Here is a 16,927-nt window from a genome sequence, read left to right as displayed (position 1 = left end):
ACCAAAGAAATGACAGAGAGAATATGGCACCTCAAAATATTGAGTTGATACATCTAGTAAAGCTAGATAGTCAAGCTTAACTTTTAAACAGGAAAAGGCTGCTTTAAATAATTTTGAATTTTCCCTCGACCCTCATTGTAATTCTTGGGATGAAAAGACTAATCAGTGATGAAACATCACCTTTGACAAATGACAAGACATCATCCATATCTGTATCTGACGACAAAAAGCCATCTAACCCTAAATGGTGGCCACTCACCCATATCGTAGGCCCAACTGAATAAACACTGTTAGATGTATATCTTAAAAATACACAAAGAGTAAATCTAACCTTCCCTTTCTAATGAAAGAGTGTTTCTAGGAAACAGCTGTTCAAAATACATTCATAAGCAGTCAATGAACAGAGAAAATGGGATCCCCTGCAAAGTGCTCTAAGTTCAGAAACTAAGTACCTCCTTCACCAAATTCAGAACACTGACACTATTACTAAAGTTTTACTTCATGGCTCAACTAGAGAAAAGAGAAAAGCCCAGGAGATAGTGGGTTAATGAGAGGTGTTACCTCCAGTCCTGACGTGGATATGACATTTCTCCAAATGGAACTGCCGCTTTCTCTGAATGCTGGTGTCCTGTGTCAAGCTGCCTCACTGACTCAGATGCAGACGTTCAAAACCTCGGGTCTCACGGAGCCAGAGAAGAGAAGTGTTGTCAGGTGGGGAGAAGGCGGCTCCTCGGACCTAAAGCCAGCATGCCTGCTGCAGTTTCTGGGAGAAGGGAAACACAGACTTGTCTTTTAGTAGTAATTATCTTCCAGCCCATTGCCACCATTCCCAGGGAACAGGCAGCACAATGCTGAAGTTGGGTAACGGCTCTGGGGTTTCCTAGTGCCACACATGTGCCTGAAGGAACAGGGAACACCCTGCTGAACTTGGGGACCTGCTCAAGGTCCATTACCTGCACTGTGTCAGGGGACAGGGGCACCGCACTGAAGTTGGGGACCGTGTGGTCCTTACTCTCGCTCTTGCTGGGGAACAAGTGAAACCCTGGAATGTCTGTGACCAATACCACAAAAGCTCTGCTGAGCAGGTGCCCTGGAGTCCATGGGTTTGCTATGTAAGGCCAGTTGACAGAGAGTAGGCAGAAGAGACTATCAAGGGAAAAAGAAAACTCAACTGAATCTCCAAATGAACTCCCTCCACATGCCCTTCCAGAACCCCACCTCTCACCTGGGGTGCCCCTACTCCCAGACCATGCCCCACACAGGCACACAGCATGCATTCACTCAGCCAGGAACTCCACACTTTGAATCTCTCAGAGCTCCCCTTCCCTGGTTCCCAGTCTGCATCTTAGGTCTGCTCTGGGTTTGCCCACAGAGACGTAGCTCCACCCCCATGGGGTGATTGGTTTGGGAGTGTGCGGTTTCCATCCCCTTGAATGCGGGGCAACCGGCCCCATGACTCACAACTCTGGGAGTGCAAGGGGTCCAAGACCTGCCTCCTTGGCTCAATGCCCAGCGCAGGCATGACTGTGATCACGGGCAGGGCCCCAAGCGCGCGCGCGCGCGCGCACACACACACACACACACACACACACACACACACACACACACACACACACTGCCCCTTCCGCGGACCCCTCTAGCTGCAGAACACCCTCAGAGCCCTGCCCCTTCCCTTCTGCACCAACCCTTCCTACAGGTGTGTGCCTGGATTCTGGCTAGGTCAGCTGCTCTCAGACTGTTCCAGCTTTGGGCTTTAGGAAATGGCAATGCTTTCATGCATGTCCAAGGCAATTTTAAGCCCCAAAAGGAATGCTCCAAGCGGGAATAGCTTTGCCTTCTTGTCTCACCCATGGAGTGGATAGTGCTTCTCAGACCTTCAAAGCATCCTTCTAGGATGAGCCCATTTGTGCTGGAATCTATATACACATGCTTGGTTCTGCAGGGTAGGGGCCAGGAGGAACAGCCGGCCTTCTGTGCTGTCACGGTTGTGAACCAGGAACATTTATTTTTCACTTGAAAAGAAAACATAGTGTTATTGTCAACACTAAAGGAAGGAACATTTTAAAACATTTTAGAGAGAAATGAAGAGAGTTTTATTCAAACCCAAGTCAGGTCAGATGCCTGGGAGACACAGTCTTCACAAAGAAGGGAGTGCTCCAGGGAAGGAACATTTAGGGCAGGGTTATATATTTGTTCTGTTTTGTGTTAGGTAAAGTTACCCATCACGATGAGGCAGAAGATTCCAGAAAGTGACAGACTTTTCTTATCTTTTCAGTATGTACAAGTCGGTATGACTTTAATCTTACGGGGGACAGAGAGGTTCTTTTGTGTTCTCACCTTGATGTTGGCAAGGGCATTTTTTTGTTCTCTTTTTTCTTTTTGAAACAGATGGACAATATGTGCTGGGGGCAGAAATAGGGCCCATGCTTTGAGGGTTTGCCCGGTCATTTTGAGCTGGGTGAAATGATAAAGGAGGGTTTCCCTAGGAGGTCAAGATCAGGGCCCACAGATGGTATGAGATAAAAATTACTCTTATCCTTATCACCACTACCAAATGGAGGAGCTTGAGATGAAAGCACCTTCCCCATAGCTCAGAGACATCAAAAGGACCCCTACAGAAGGTTACCTGCTCCATGGTCAACACAGGTAACAGAGGCGTTTACGGTCTCTGGACTCCTCCCTTGTCCTGCCCAAATCTCTGAAGCATAGAGATCATTTACAGTCAGAATTTTAGACATCTTAGAGATGTCTGGCACCATTCCCTTGGACTACAGAATACAACAGAATAGCTCACTGTCACAATACGAAAGTGCCCCTGGATACACTAAGTTCTTTCTCCGCAACTTTTGCCTCATGGAAATCGTAATCCTAACATAGAAACACTGCGATAGTTGGGAAGTAAATAATCAGAGGTAAGGGAATATTTTAGCAATCTTTAGAGGCATTGTCTCACTCTGTAGAAGAGGCTGAGTGTTTTCAAATAGTCTTTCCAACCTTTCCACCAAGAGCTTCCATCAATTAAAAAAGGATAGTTCTTTCAGGCACTTTAATATCAGAAAAATAGTATAGTATCTCTATTCTAAGGGATCTTTAAGTCTCTTACTCAAAGGTCCTCCACTGAGATAATTATCTTCATGGTCATGATGGGCAGAGGTGAAAAGGCAGCCGAATTCGTTCCATTTGGCCACACAACAAGAAAATCCTAATACTTCCTAGGTTTCCAGATCAACAAGACCAGAGGTAAGAGCGAAATGGTACCCTGTATGGAAGAACAAGGGTTTTGGAGTCAGTTTGGAGATCCCACTTAGGTTTCTGACACTAAAATCCTCTGTAATTCATATAATCTCTGAGCCCTTGTCTATCCATCTAGGAAATGGGACTCATTCTATATACACCCTAGTTGAGAAGTTTAAGAGGGAGAATGCTAAACAGAGCCACTATGCAATCTCCCAAGAGCAGGTGCTCAGGAGCCATAATTACCATTGGGTCTATTTCTTTTCCAGAGAAAAGAACACATGGTGAAACCGTTTTTTGAAAAGATGACTCACAAGATGATTTTTAAACCTTAAGGAAGGTCAAGAAGCTGCTATTGTGTCGTAATTCTCTCAGAAATCATGTTGATAGACTGGTGGGGACAATAGCACCATCATCACTAGGAGAGGGGAGCTCCCATCTCCATATGGCTATGTTGACTCCCTTAACTCAATGCCACCAAGAAGGAAAGCTGGAGGGAGGTGGTGGTGGGCCCAGGCCAAGGCTGTCAGGTGTGGCTGGCACATGCAGAACTCTGATAGGAGGCTTAACTCCTGTCTACGTTAGGATAGTCAGTGTTCTTCAGAGACAAAGGGCCATTGTGTGTGAGCCCTGATGTAGAAAAGGTGGCAAATATCCACTGCGATCCCCTCTCTGACCCTTAAGATATGCAGCAAAGTTACATTGAATTTTTAAACATAGAGGGACTGCCTGGTCTTCTTTTGATGAGGACTAGGGCTCTATTCCTTGGAGGCCTAAGAATAGAATCTAGTTATTTTCAGTATTTTAAAATGTAGACATGATTCATGGTCCAACATATCATCTGTTTGGGTAAATAGTCTATGACCGCTGGAAAATAATGTATTCTGCACTTATTATCGAATGTTCCATAGACGTCAATTAGGTCACATTTGTGACCGAGTTTTGTCTGCTCTATCAAATATTAAGAAAGGCATATTAAAATTTCCAAACAAAATTTCCAAAGAAAAGGAGGAAAGCCATTAGAAAAGGTTGTGTGAAAACGAAAAGAAAGTGCCATCAGTCAGTTCAGAGAACCAAGTTTGGGTAGAGAGACGGCAACATTGATCAGTGAAGAGAGCAGGGTTTCCCATTACATGTGTTGAACCTTAAGGGAACTGCCATAGATGTGAAAGAGCACCATCTAGAGACAACATTCCAAATCATATCTACGTTCATGAGGATGGGTGTATGTTCCAAAAGTGTGTATGAAAATGTAAGGAACATGCTGTATGCTCAGGTAAGGACACCCTTGGGAAAAGATCTTCCAATTCACATCTTCTGTAATGAAGAAGTACTTGCAGAAGTGCAAGTGAAAGCAGAAGGAGAGGTCCTATCTAAGTAGTTGTGAGAACCAACTCAGTGTTGATAGAAGGCAACATCAAACCAACATCAGGACCAATGAACACACCCAAGTTTTCCAAAAAGTGTGATGAACCTTAAGGGCAATTTTCACAAATCTCAGTCAGAACACCGAATAGACACCATTGTTCAAGTCAAATCTTCTCTTAGGAAGGTGGCAAGTTTTTCAAAAGTGTCCATGAATGCATAAGTAAGGTGTCACCTGCTTTACGCTAGGAGAGAACACTCTATATAAAAGCATCTTGCACCTCACATCTGGTGTCATGGATTGGGAGCATTGTGCAAAATGGGGTCTGCAAGCATCAAGATAATGCCCTTTGTTTAACTACTTAAGAACACTACACAGAAAGCATCTCTCAACTCACATCTGTCATGAGGAGGAAAGCCGTTTGAAAAGGTTTTGTGAAAAGGAAAAGAAAGTGCCATTATTTAATTCAGCGAACCAAGTTTGTGCAGGGACAGCAACATCGATTAGTGAAGGCACCAGTGTTTCCCAGTATGTGTGTTGAACATTAATTAAACTGCCATAGACGTAACTCTCAGTAAGAAGAGGGTATGGAAAGGGTCCTCCGAATCCTAACGTCTGTCACGATGATGGATGCATGTTTCCGAGTGGGAATAAAAGCATAAGGAAAGGGCCATTAACCAGTCTTTAAGAAAGAACAATGTGGCAGGATACAAAATCAATGCTCAGAAATCAGTTGCATTTCTATAAACAAATAATGCGACTGAAGAAAGAGAAATTAGGGAATCCATCCCATTTGCAAGAGCACCAAAAACCATATGTTACCTTTGCATTAAGTTAACCGAGACTTAAAGGATCTGTATTCTAAAACTACAAATCACTCTTGAAAGACATTGAGGAAGACAAGAAAAGATGGAATAATATTCCATGCTCATGGATCAGAAGAACTAACATAGTTAAAAAGTCCATGCTATCCAGAGCAATCTACACATTCAATGCTATCCTGATCAAAATACCGATGACATTTTTCAAAGAACTGGAACAAATAGTCCTTAAATTTGTATGGAACCAGAAAAGGCCCCAAATCTCCAAGGAACTGTTGATAAGGAAAAACAAAGCTGAGGGCATCATAATGCCGGATTTCGAGCTGTACTACAAAGCTGTGATCACAAAGACAGCATGTACAAGAACAGACACATAGACCAATGGAACAGAATAGAGAACCCAGAAATGGACCTTCAGCTCTTTGGGCAACTAATCTTTGATAAAGCAGGAAAAAAACATCCGGTGGGAAAAAGACAGTCTCTTCAATAAATGGCGCTGGGAAAATTGGACAGCTACATGCAAAAGAATGAAACATGACCACTCACTCACACCATACACAAAAATAAACTCCAAATGGATGAAAGACCTCGAAGTGAGACAGGAATCCATCAAAATCCTAGAGGAGAACATAGGCAGCAACCTCCACGACATCGGCCCAAGTAAACTTTTTCATGACACATATCCAAAGGCAAGAGAGACAGAAGATAAAACGAATTTGTGGGGCTTCATCAAGACAAAAAGCTTCTGCACTGCCAAGGAAACAGTAAAAAAAACTAAGCACCAGCCCACGGAATGGGAGAATTTATTTGTAAATGACATTATAGATAAAAGACTGGTATTCAAGATCTACAAAGAACTCCTCAAACTCAATACACAAGAAAAAAATAAGCAAATTATAATATGGGCAGAAGATGTGAACAGACACTTTTCCAATGAAGATGTACAAATGGCTAACAGACACATGAAAAAATGTTCAAAATCATTAGCCATCAGGGAAATTCAAATCAAAACCACACTGAGATAATACCTTATGCCAGTTAGAATGGCAAAAATTGACAAGGCAAGAAACAACAATTGTTGGAGAGGATGTGGAGAAAGGGGATCCCTCCCACTCTGTTGGTGGGAATGCAAGTTGGTATAGCCACTCTGGAAAACAGTGTGGAGGTCCCTTAAAAAGTTAAAAAGTGAGCTACCCTATGATCCAGCCATTGCACTACTGGGTATTTACCTCAAAGATACAGACGTGGTGAAGAGAAGGGCCATATGCACCCCAATGTTCATAGCAGCAATGTCCACAATAGCTAAATCGTGGAAGGAACCGACATGCCCTTCAAGAGATGACTGGAGTAAGAAGTTGTGGTCCATATATACAATGGCATATTACTCAGGTAACAGAAAGAAAGAGTTCTCAACATTTGCTGCAACATGGACGGCACTGGAGGAGATAACCCTAAGTGAAATAAGTCAAGCAGAGAAAGACAATTATCATATGATTTCTCTCATCTATGGAACATACGACCTCGGAAGATCGGTAGGGGAAGAAAGGGATAAAGAAAGGGGGGTAATCAGAAGGGGGAATGAAGCATGAGAGACCATGGACTCTGAGAAACAAACTGAGGGCTTCAGAGAGGATTGCGGTGGGGGATTGGGATAGACTGGTGATGGGTAGTAAGGAGGGCACGTATTGCATGGTGCCTTGGGTGTCATACGCAACTAATGAATCATCGAACTTTACATTGGAAACCCGGGATGTACTGTATGGTGACTAACATAATATTAAAAAAAAACTTAAAAAAAAATTGTATCAAAGCCATCTTTCAACTCATGTCTACGACTCACCCTGCCTCCCCACCGACATCGGGCCCGCTGGTGCGTCGCTGGTCATTCAGGGTGGGAGAACGGGCAGAGCCCTCAAGACTCCAGTGAATTTTGAAGGCCATCTGCGCCAAAACACTGGGGCCCACGCTGGAGCTTGCCAGCACCCTCACCTCGGCCCGCCCCTCCGCTCTGCGCTCTCCGCACAGCTGGCGGATCGGGCCTGCCAGCCTCCTGGGGGCTAACTCTAACCCTAGGTCGGCCCAAGAGAGGGGCCCCTCCAAAGGGGCCTGCTGCCACAACGCCAGGGATTGGGGACCCCCGAGCCACAGCACCAGACTCACCCTGCCGCACCGCTGGCACACGAGCCGCTAGGGGTACCGCCGTTCATTCAGGGCGGGAGAACGGGCAATGCTCACCATGCCCACGGCGACTTTCAAAGGCCCCCGGCACCAAAACGCTGGGGCCCACGCTCCGGTTTGCCAGCACGTTCACCTGGGCCTGTGCTCCACTTGGCGCACAGCCGGCGGTTCGGGCCTGCCAGCCTCCTGGGGGCTAACCCTGACCCTAGGTTGGCCCCCGAGAGGCCCCTCCCAAGGGGCCTGGCACCACAATGCCAGGGATTGGGGACCCCAGAGCCCCAGCGCGGGACTCACCCTGCTGCCCCTCCGCCACCCAAGCCACTAGGGGCGCCGCCGGTCATTCAGGGCGGGAGAAAGGGCAGGGCCCTCCGAGCCGCCCCCGACCTTCGAAGGCACCCGCACAAACAAGCTTGGGCTATTGCTCAGGCTCCCCAGCGCCCTCACCTCAGCCCAACACTCCGGGAGCCGCACAGCCGCGGATCGGGCCTGCTGGCCTCCTGGAGGCTAACCCTAACCCTAGGCCAGCCCCAGAGGGACCCATCCCAAGGAGCCTGGCGCTGCAACGCTGGGGATTGGGGACCCCCGAGCCCCAGCGCCGGACTCATCTTGCCGCCCCGCCATCACCCGGGCCGCTAGGGGCGCTGATCATTCATGGCGGGAGAACTGGCAGGGCCCTCCGAGGCCCGGCGACCTTCTAAGGCCCCCCCTGCCAAATGCTTGGGCCTACGCTTCCCTCGCCAGCGCCCTCACATCGGCTTGCCCCTCCGCTCGTGGAACAGCAGAGGGATCGGGCCTGCCGGCCTCCTGGGGGCTAAGCCTGACCCTAGGTCGGCCCCCAAGGGGCCCTTCCCAAGTGGCTTGGCGCCAAACGCAGGGGATTGGGGACCCCTGAGCTGCAGCGCCGGACTCACCCTGCCGCCAAGCCGACACCGGGCCTGCTGGGGCGTCGCCGGTCATTCACGGTGGGAGATCCGGCAGGGCCCTCAAGACTCCGGCGTCTTTCGAATGCCATCCGCGCCAAAACGCCGGGGCCGATGCTCACGCTCGACAGCGCCCTCAACTCGGCCCACCTCTCCGCTCACCGCACAGCCGGCGGATCGGGACTTCCGGCCTCCTGGGGGCTAACTCTAACCCTAGGTCGGCCCCAGAGGGTTCCCTCCAAGGGGCCTGGCGCCGCAACGCTGGGGATTGGGGATCCCCGAACCATAACGCCGGACTCACCCTGCTGCCCCGCTGCCACCCGGGCCGCTAGGGGCGCCGTCAGTCATTCAGGTCAGGAGAACGGGCAGGGCCCTCCGAGCCCCCAGTGACCTTCGAAGGCCCCCACAGCCAAAACGCTGGGGCCCACGCTCCTGCTCTCCAGCGACCTGACCTCGGCCCACCCCTCCACTCGCCGCACAGGCGGCGGATTGAGCCTGCCGCCTCCTGGAGGGTAACCCTAACCCTAGGTTTTCCCCCCGAGGGGCCCATCCTAGGGGCCTGGCGCCGCAACGCCTGGGATTGGGGATTCCGGAGCCACAGCGCTGGACTCACCATGCCGCCCCACCGCCACCTGGGCCCTTAGGGGCGCCACCGGTCATTCAGGGCAGGAGAACGGGTAAGGCCCAACTAGGCCCTGGAGACCTTCCAAGGCCCCCCATGCCAAAACGCTGGGTACTATGCTCCCGCTCGCCAGCGCTCTCACCTCAGCCCACTCCTCCGCTCGCTGCACAGCGGCAGATCGGGCCTGCTGGCTTCCTGGGTGCTAACACATACCCTAGGTCAGTCCCTGAGGGTCCACTCCCAAGGGGCGTGGCCCCGCAAGGCCTGGGATGGGGACCCCTGAGCCCCAGCAATGTACTCAACCTGCCGCTCCGCCACCACCCAGGCCACTTGGGGCGCCGCCGGTCATTTAGGGTGGGGGAACGGGCAGGGCCCTCCGAGCCCCCGGCGACGTTCGTAGGTCCCCCGCACCAAAACGCTGAGGCCCACGCTCCCGCTCTCCAGCGCCCTCACCTCCGCCCCCCCCCCCCCCCAGCTGCACAGCCGGCTGATCCAGCCTGCCAGGCTCCTCAGGGATAACCCTAACCCTAGGTGGGCCCCAGAGTGGCCTCTCCCAAGAGGCCTGGTGCCGCAACGCCAGGGATTGGGGACCCGCAAGCCGCAGCGCCGGGCTCACCCTGCCGCCCCGCCGCCACGCGGGCCGCTAGGGGCGCCGCCGGTCATTCCGGGCGGGATAACTGGTAGGGCCCTCCGAGCCCCTGGTGAAATACGAAGGCCCCCCACGCCAAAATGCTGGATACCACGCTACGGTTCGACTGCGCCCTACCACGGTCCATCCCTCCGCTCACCGCACAGCCGGCGGATCGGGTCTGCCGGCCTCCTGGGGGCTAACCTAACCTTAGGACAGTCCCCGAGGGGCCCCTCCCAAAGGGCCTGGCGCTGCAACGCTGGGGATTGGGGACCCCCGAGCCCCAGCGCCGGACTGACCCTGCCACCCCCGCCGCCACCCGGGGCGCTGGGGGCGTCGCCGGTCCTTCATGGCGGGAGAACGGGCAGGGCCCTCCGAGCCCCCTGTGACCTTCGAAGGCCCCCCAAGCCAAAATGTTGGGGCCCACGCTCCCACTCGCCAGCGACCTCATCTTGGCTCACCCCTCCATTCGCCGCAGAGCCGGTGGATTGAGCCTGCCGGCCTCCTGGGGGCTAACCCTAACCCTAGGTTGGCCCCCGAGGGGCCCCTCCCAAAGGGACTGCCACGGAACGCCAGGGATTGGGGACCCCCGAGTCGCAACGCTGGACTCACCCTTCCACCCCGCCAACACCGGGCCGCTAGGGCACCACCGATCATTCAGGGTGGGAGAAGAGGCAGGGCCCTCCCTGCCCCGGTGACCTTCGAAGGCCCCCAGCGCCAAAACGCTGGGGCCCACTCTCCCGCTCGTCAGCTCCCTGATCTTCGACCGCGCCTTCGCTCGCCACAGATGGCAGATCGTGCCTGCCAGGCTCCAGGGGCTAACTTTTACCTTAGGTCGGCCCCGGAAGGGCCCCTCCCAAGGGGCCTGGAGACGCAACGCCGGGCATTGGGGACCCCTGAGCCTCAGCGCCAGATTCACCCTGCTGCCCCGCCGCCACTCAGGCCGCTAGGGGCGCCTCCAGTCATTCAGGGCGGGAGGAGGGGCAGGGCCCTTCGAGCCCCCAGCGACGTTTGAAGGCCTCCCACTTCAAAACGCTTGGGCCCACACTCTCTCGCTAGCGCCCTCACCTTGGCCCGCCCCTCCGCTTGCTGCACAGCCGGCAGATCAGGCCTGCCAACCTCCTGGGGGCTAACCCTAACCCTAGGTCGGCCCCCGAGGCGTCCCTCCCAAGGGACCTGGCGCCACAACGCCGGGGATTGGGGACGACCGAGCCCCAGCGTCGGACTCACCCTGCAGCCCCGCCGCCACTCAGGCCGCTAGGGGTGCTGCCTTTCATTCAGGGCGGGAGAACAGGCAGGGCCCTCCGAGGCCCCGGTGATCTTCAAAGGCCCGTTGTGCCAAAACGCCAGGGCCCACGCTTTCGCTTGCCAGCGCCTTAACCTCGGCCCGCCCCTCCGTTCGCGGCCTAGCCGGAGTATTGGGCCTGACGGCCTCCTGGGAACTAACTCTAACCCTTGGTCAGCCCCCGAGGGGCCCCTCCCAAGGGGCCTGGCACCGAACTCAGGGGATTGGGGACCCCCGAGCTGCAGCGCGGGAATCACCCTGCCTCCAAGCCCACACCGGGCCCGCTGGGGCGTCGCCAGTCATTCAGGGTTGGTAAACAGGCAGGGCCCTCGAGACTCTGGCGACTTTCGAAGGTCATCCGCACCAAAACGCTGGGTCCCAAGCTCGCGCTCACCAGTGCCCTCAACTCGGCCCGCCCCTCCGCTCACTGCAGAGTTGGTGGATCCGGCCTACCGGCATCCTGGGGGTAACTCTAACCCTACGTTGGCCCCAGAGGGGCCCATCTGAAGGGGCCTGCCGCCACAACGCCGGGGATTGGGGACCCCCAAGCCTCAGCACCGGAATTACCCTGCCGCCCCGCCGCCACCCAGGCTGCTAGGGCTGCCGTCGTTCATTCAGGGTGGGAAAATGGGCAGGGCCCTCCGAGCCCTCGGTGAACTTCGATAGCAGCCGCGCTAAAACGCTGGGGCCCACGCTCCTGCTCGCCAGCGCCCTCACCTCGGCCCGCCCCTCCGCTCCCCGCACAGCAGCGGATCGGGCCTGCCAGCCTCCTGGGGGCTAACCCTAACCCTCGATCGGCCCACGAGGGGTCCCTCCCAAGGGGCCTGGCGCCGCAACGCCGGGGATTGGGGACCACCGACTCGCAACGCTGGACTCACTCTTATGCCCCGCCGACACCCGGGCCCCTAGGGTGCCGCTGATCGTTCAGGGCGGGAGAATGGGCAGGGCCCTCTGAGCCCTCGGTGACTTTCGATAGCAGCCTGTGCCAAAACGCTGGGGCCCACGCTCCCGCTCGCCAGCGCCCTCACCTCGGCCCGCCCATCCGCTCGCCGCACAGCAGCGGATCGGGCCTGCCGGCCTTCTGGGGGCTAACCCTAACCCTAGGTCGGCCCCCAAGTGGCCCCTTCCAAGGGGCCTGGCGCCACAACGCTGGGGATTTGCGACCCCCAAGCCCCAGTGCCGGACTTACCCTGCCGCCCCGCAACCACCCGGGCCGCCAGTGGCGCCACTGGTCATTCAGGGTGGAGGACCGTGCAGGGCGATCCGAGCCCCCAGCGTCCTTCAAAGGGCCCCCACGCCAAAACGCTTGGGCCCAGGCTCCCGCTCACCAGCGCCCTCACCAGGGCCCCGCCCCTCCGCTCGACGCACAGTGGGCAGATAGGGCCTGCCGGCCTTCTGGGGGCTAAACCTAACCCTAGGTCAGCCCCCGAGGGGCCCCTCCCAAAGGGCCTGCACCACAAAGCCGGGGATTGGCGACCCCCGCGCCCCAGCACCAGACTCACCCTGCCGCCCTGCTGCCACCTGGGCCGCTAGGGGCGCCACCAGTCATTCAGGGCGGAGAAACAGGCAGGGCCCTCCGAGACGCTGGCAAACTCTGAATGCCCCTGAGTCAAAATGCTTTGGCCCATGCTCCCACTCGCCAGCGCCCTCACCTCGGCCCGCCCCTCCGCTCACTGCACAGCTGGCGGATCGTGCCTGTCATCCTCCTGGGGGCAATCCCTAACCCTAGTTTGGCCCCCGAGGGGCCCCTCTCAAGGGGACTGGCGCTGAACGCTGGGGATTGGGGACCCCCGAGCCTCAGCACCGAACTCACCCTGCTGCCCCGCTGACACCCGAGCCGCTAGGGGTACTGCCATTCATTCAGGGTGGGAGAACGGGCAGGGCCCTCCGAGCCACCGATGACCTTCGAAGGCCCCCCACGCCAAAACGCTGAGACCCACGCTCCCATCGCCAGCGCCCTCACCTCAGCCCTTCCCACCGCTCACCGCAGAGCTGGCAGATCAGGCCTGCTGGCCTCCTGGGGTCTAACCCTAACCCTAACTCTAAACCTAAACCCTAAACCCTAACCTTAACCCTAACCCCTAAACCTAACCCTACCCTCAACCCTACACCTTCCCCTAAACCTACCCATAACCCGTACCCTAACCCTAACCCGTACCCTAACCCTTACCCTAACCCTAAACCGTACCCTAACCTGTACCCTAACCCGTATTCTAACCGTAACACATACCCTATCCTGTACCCTAACCCTAACACGTACCCTAACCCAAACCCATACCCTAACACTATCCCTAAACCGTCCCCTAACTCGTACCCTAACCCTAAACCCTAAACCCTGAACCTAACCCGTACCCTAACCCTAACCCGTACGCTAACCTGTAGCCTAACACTACCCGTATACTAACCCTAACCCTAAACCCTAACCCTAACCAGTACCCTGCCTTAACACTAACCTGCAGCCTATCCCGTACCTTAACCCTTACCCTAACCCGTACCCTAACCCTAACCCGGACCCTAACCCATACCCTAACCCGAACCCTAACCCTAACTAGTAACTTAACCTGTACCCTAACCCATACCCTAACCCTAAACCGTACCCTAAACCTAACCCGTTCCCTAAACCGTACCCTAACCCTAACCCTAACCTAAACCTAACCCGTATCCTAACCCATACCCTAAACCACACCCAAACCCAAACCCGTACCCTATCCCTAACACAAAACGTAACCCTAACGATAACCCATACCCTAACCCTAACCCATACCCTAATCCATACCCTCACCCTAACCTGTACCCTAACCCTAATCCTAAACCGTAACCTAACCCGTACCGTAACCCTAACCCATACCCTAACCTTAACCCATATCCTAATCCTAACCTGCACCCTAAACCGTACCCTAACCCGTCCCTAAACTGTACCCTAACGCGTACCCTAACCTGTACCCAAACCCTAACCCATACCCTAACCCGTACCCTAACCCTAACCCGTACACTAAACCCAAACCCTAAACCCTAACCCGTACCCTAAACCCTAATCCGTACCGTAACCCATAACCCCTAACCTGTAACCCCTAAAGCCAACCCTAACCCGTAACCTCACCTTACCCTAACCCTAACCCCTACCCTCACCCGAACACTAACTGTAACCCGTACACTAACCCTAACCCGTACCCTAATCTGTACCCTAACCCCGGGGATTGGGTACACCTGAGCCCCACCACGGGACTCAGCCTGCCACCCCTCAGGAAACCATGCCCCTTGGGACGCCGCAGAGCATCCCGTGCAGAATTAGTAGGGCCCCCCTGAGCCCCCAGCAATCCTCGGCGGCCCCCTACACCCCAACTCTGAGGCCCACGCTCATCCCGCCCCGCGCCTTCCCTTCAGCCTGCCACCAAGCTCGTCGCAGAGCTGGCAGATCAGTCCTGCCCGGTTCCTGGGGCCTAGTCCTGACCCTAGGTCGGCTAGGGAGGGCCCCTCCCCCGGGGCCCGGTGCCGCAGCCCCGGGGACTGGGGACACCTGAGCCCCACAGCAGGACAAAGCCTGCGACCCCCGCAGGAAACCGTGCCCCTTGGGAGGCTGTAGAGCATTCAGGGTGGGAGAACCGGGAGGGCCCCCAGAGCCCCCGGAGAACTTCAGCGATCCCTAAGCCCCAACCTTGATGCCCATGCTCACCCCAGCCCGTACCCTCACCTCAACCCGTGGCAGAGCTCGCCACATAGCAGGCAGATCTGGCCTGCGGGGTTCCTGGGCCCCAACCCTAACTCTAGTTCATCTGTGGAGGGGCCCCTCCCCAGGAGCCTGGAGCCGCAGCCGCGGGGAGTCGGGACACCTGAGCCCCACCGCAGGACTCAGTCTGCCACCTTGCAGGAAACCGTGCCCCTTGGGAGGCCATAGAGCATTCAGGGCGGGAGAACCAGGAGGGCCCCCCTGAGCCCCCAGCGAACTTTGGCGGCCTCCCGCACCCCAACCCTGAGGCCCACGCTCACCCTCCCCACACCCTCACCTCAGCCTGTGTAGCTCACCATACAGCCAGCAGATCGGGCCTGCGGGGCTCCTGGGGCCTAACCCTAACCCTAGGTCAGCCGCGGGTTTGGCGGCCTCCCCAGGAGCCTTACACCGCAGCCCCGGGGAATTGGGATACCTGTGCCCCGCCTCAGGACTCAGCTTGCCAGTCCACAGGAAACCGTGCCCCTTGGGGCGCTACAGAGCATACAGGGCACGAGAACTTGGGGAGGCCCCCGGAGCCCGTCCCCACCTTTGGCAACCCCCGTGCCCCAACCCTGAGGCCCATGCTCACCCTCCCCCATGGCCTCATCTCAGCCCTCCACGGAGCTCGCCGCACAGCTTGCTAGATTGGCCCTGCCGGGCCCCTGGACCCTAACCCTTACCCTAGTTTGGCCACAGAGGGGCCCCTCCCCAGGATCCTGGCGCCCAACTCCGGGGGATTGGGGACACCCAAGCCCCACCGTAGGACTCAGCCTGCAGCCCACAGGAAACTGTACCGTTTTGGGGCACAATAGAGCATTCAGGGCAAGAGAACTGGGACACCCCCTCAGAGCCCCTGCTGGTGAACCCCGACCTTTGTGAGCCCTTCCGGATCAAACCCCAAGGCTCACACTCACCCGCCCTTGTGCCCTCATCTCAGTCGGCCTGGGAGTTCTCTGAGCACTGGGCAGTTCGCACCTGCTGTCTCTTGAGGCCTAACCTAACCCTGGGTCTTCTGCTGAGGGTCCCCTCCCCGTTTGCCTGCCTCCAAGGTACCAGGCATTGGGCTCACCTCTGCACGACTAGAGGACTCAGCCTGCCCCACTGCAGGAAACTGTCCGTTTGGGGCTGCAGAAAGGATTCATAGCAGGAAAATCGGAGGGCCCCCCTCAGCCCATCCCAGGGAACCCCCACTTTCAGAGATCTCCCCGGATCCAATTAGTAGCTTCACACTGACCTTTAAACTTGCTCTCCATGGAGATCTTTTGAAATTCTCCACAATTCCAACCGATGGCATCATCCAGCTTCAGTGCCTTACCCAGCTTTAGGTCTTGAGATGGATTAAAATGGGAAGTCATTTCACTGATGACGATGTACTGGTGACCAAAAGATACATGCATAAATGCTTCATATCACTTGGCTTCAGGGAAATGCAAATCTAAACCCCTATAGATGCCATATCACACGAGGCCGAATATCTAAAAATAAGAAGACATGAAACTATACATGTTGGAGAGGATGTGGAGAAACAGGAACCCTCTTACATCCCTGTGCGAATGCAGTCCGGTACAGCCACTCTGGAAAATGGTACGGAGTTTCCTCAAGACGTTATAAATAAAGCTACCCTATGTCCCAGCAATTGCACTACTGGGGATTTACCCCAAAGAGACAGAGGTAGTGAAGACGGGACACATGCACCCCAGTGTTCATAGCAGCAATATCCATAATAGACAAGCTGTGGAAAGAGTGCAGATGACCATGGACAGATGAATGGATAAAGAAGATGTGGATCATATATATAATGGAATATTACTCAGCCATCAGAAAGGATGAATACTTACCATCACACCGACCTGGGTGGAGCTGGAGGGTATTATGCTGAGTGGAATAAGCCAATGAAAGAAAGACAATGATCATATGCTTTCACTCCTATGTGGAATATCAGAAACGGGGAAGAAGACCATAGGGAGGGAAAATAGAAAGGGAAGTCATCAGAGGGAGAAAACCCATGATAGACTCTTAACTATCGCAACAAACTGATGATTGCTGGAGGAGAAGTTGGGGGGGGGGGTAACTGGGTGAGTGGCATTAAGGAGGTCACACGATACAATGAGCACTGGGTGTTCCACATGACTGGTAATTTATTGAAGACTACATCTGAAACTAA

At 54.9% G+C, this 16,927-nt stretch overlaps 1 long non-coding RNA gene across 1 annotated transcript; it reads right to left on the bottom strand.

Annotated features, from left to right (window-relative positions):
- Positions 1 to 610: 610 nt before the first annotated feature.
- LOC130544474 (uncharacterized) lies at positions 611 to 16,138 on the bottom strand. The gene is made up of 3 exons (XR_008960761.1): positions 15,998 to 16,138; positions 1,848 to 2,012; positions 611 to 763 (listed from the first exon to the last, which is right to left on the bottom strand). It is a non-coding gene; the product is annotated as an uncharacterized LOC130544474 (long non-coding RNA).
- Between the last annotated feature and the right edge of the window lie 789 nt (positions 16,139 to 16,927).

Source organism: Ursus arctos, unplaced genomic scaffold (genome assembly GCF_023065955.2).
Source record: "Ursus arctos isolate Adak ecotype North America unplaced genomic scaffold, UrsArc2.0 scaffold_21, whole genome shotgun sequence".
NCBI lineage: Eukaryota > Metazoa > Chordata > Mammalia > Carnivora > Ursidae > Ursus > Ursus arctos.
Note: the sequence above shows the minus strand (reverse complement) of the source record. Positions and strands in the feature narration are given on the sequence as shown.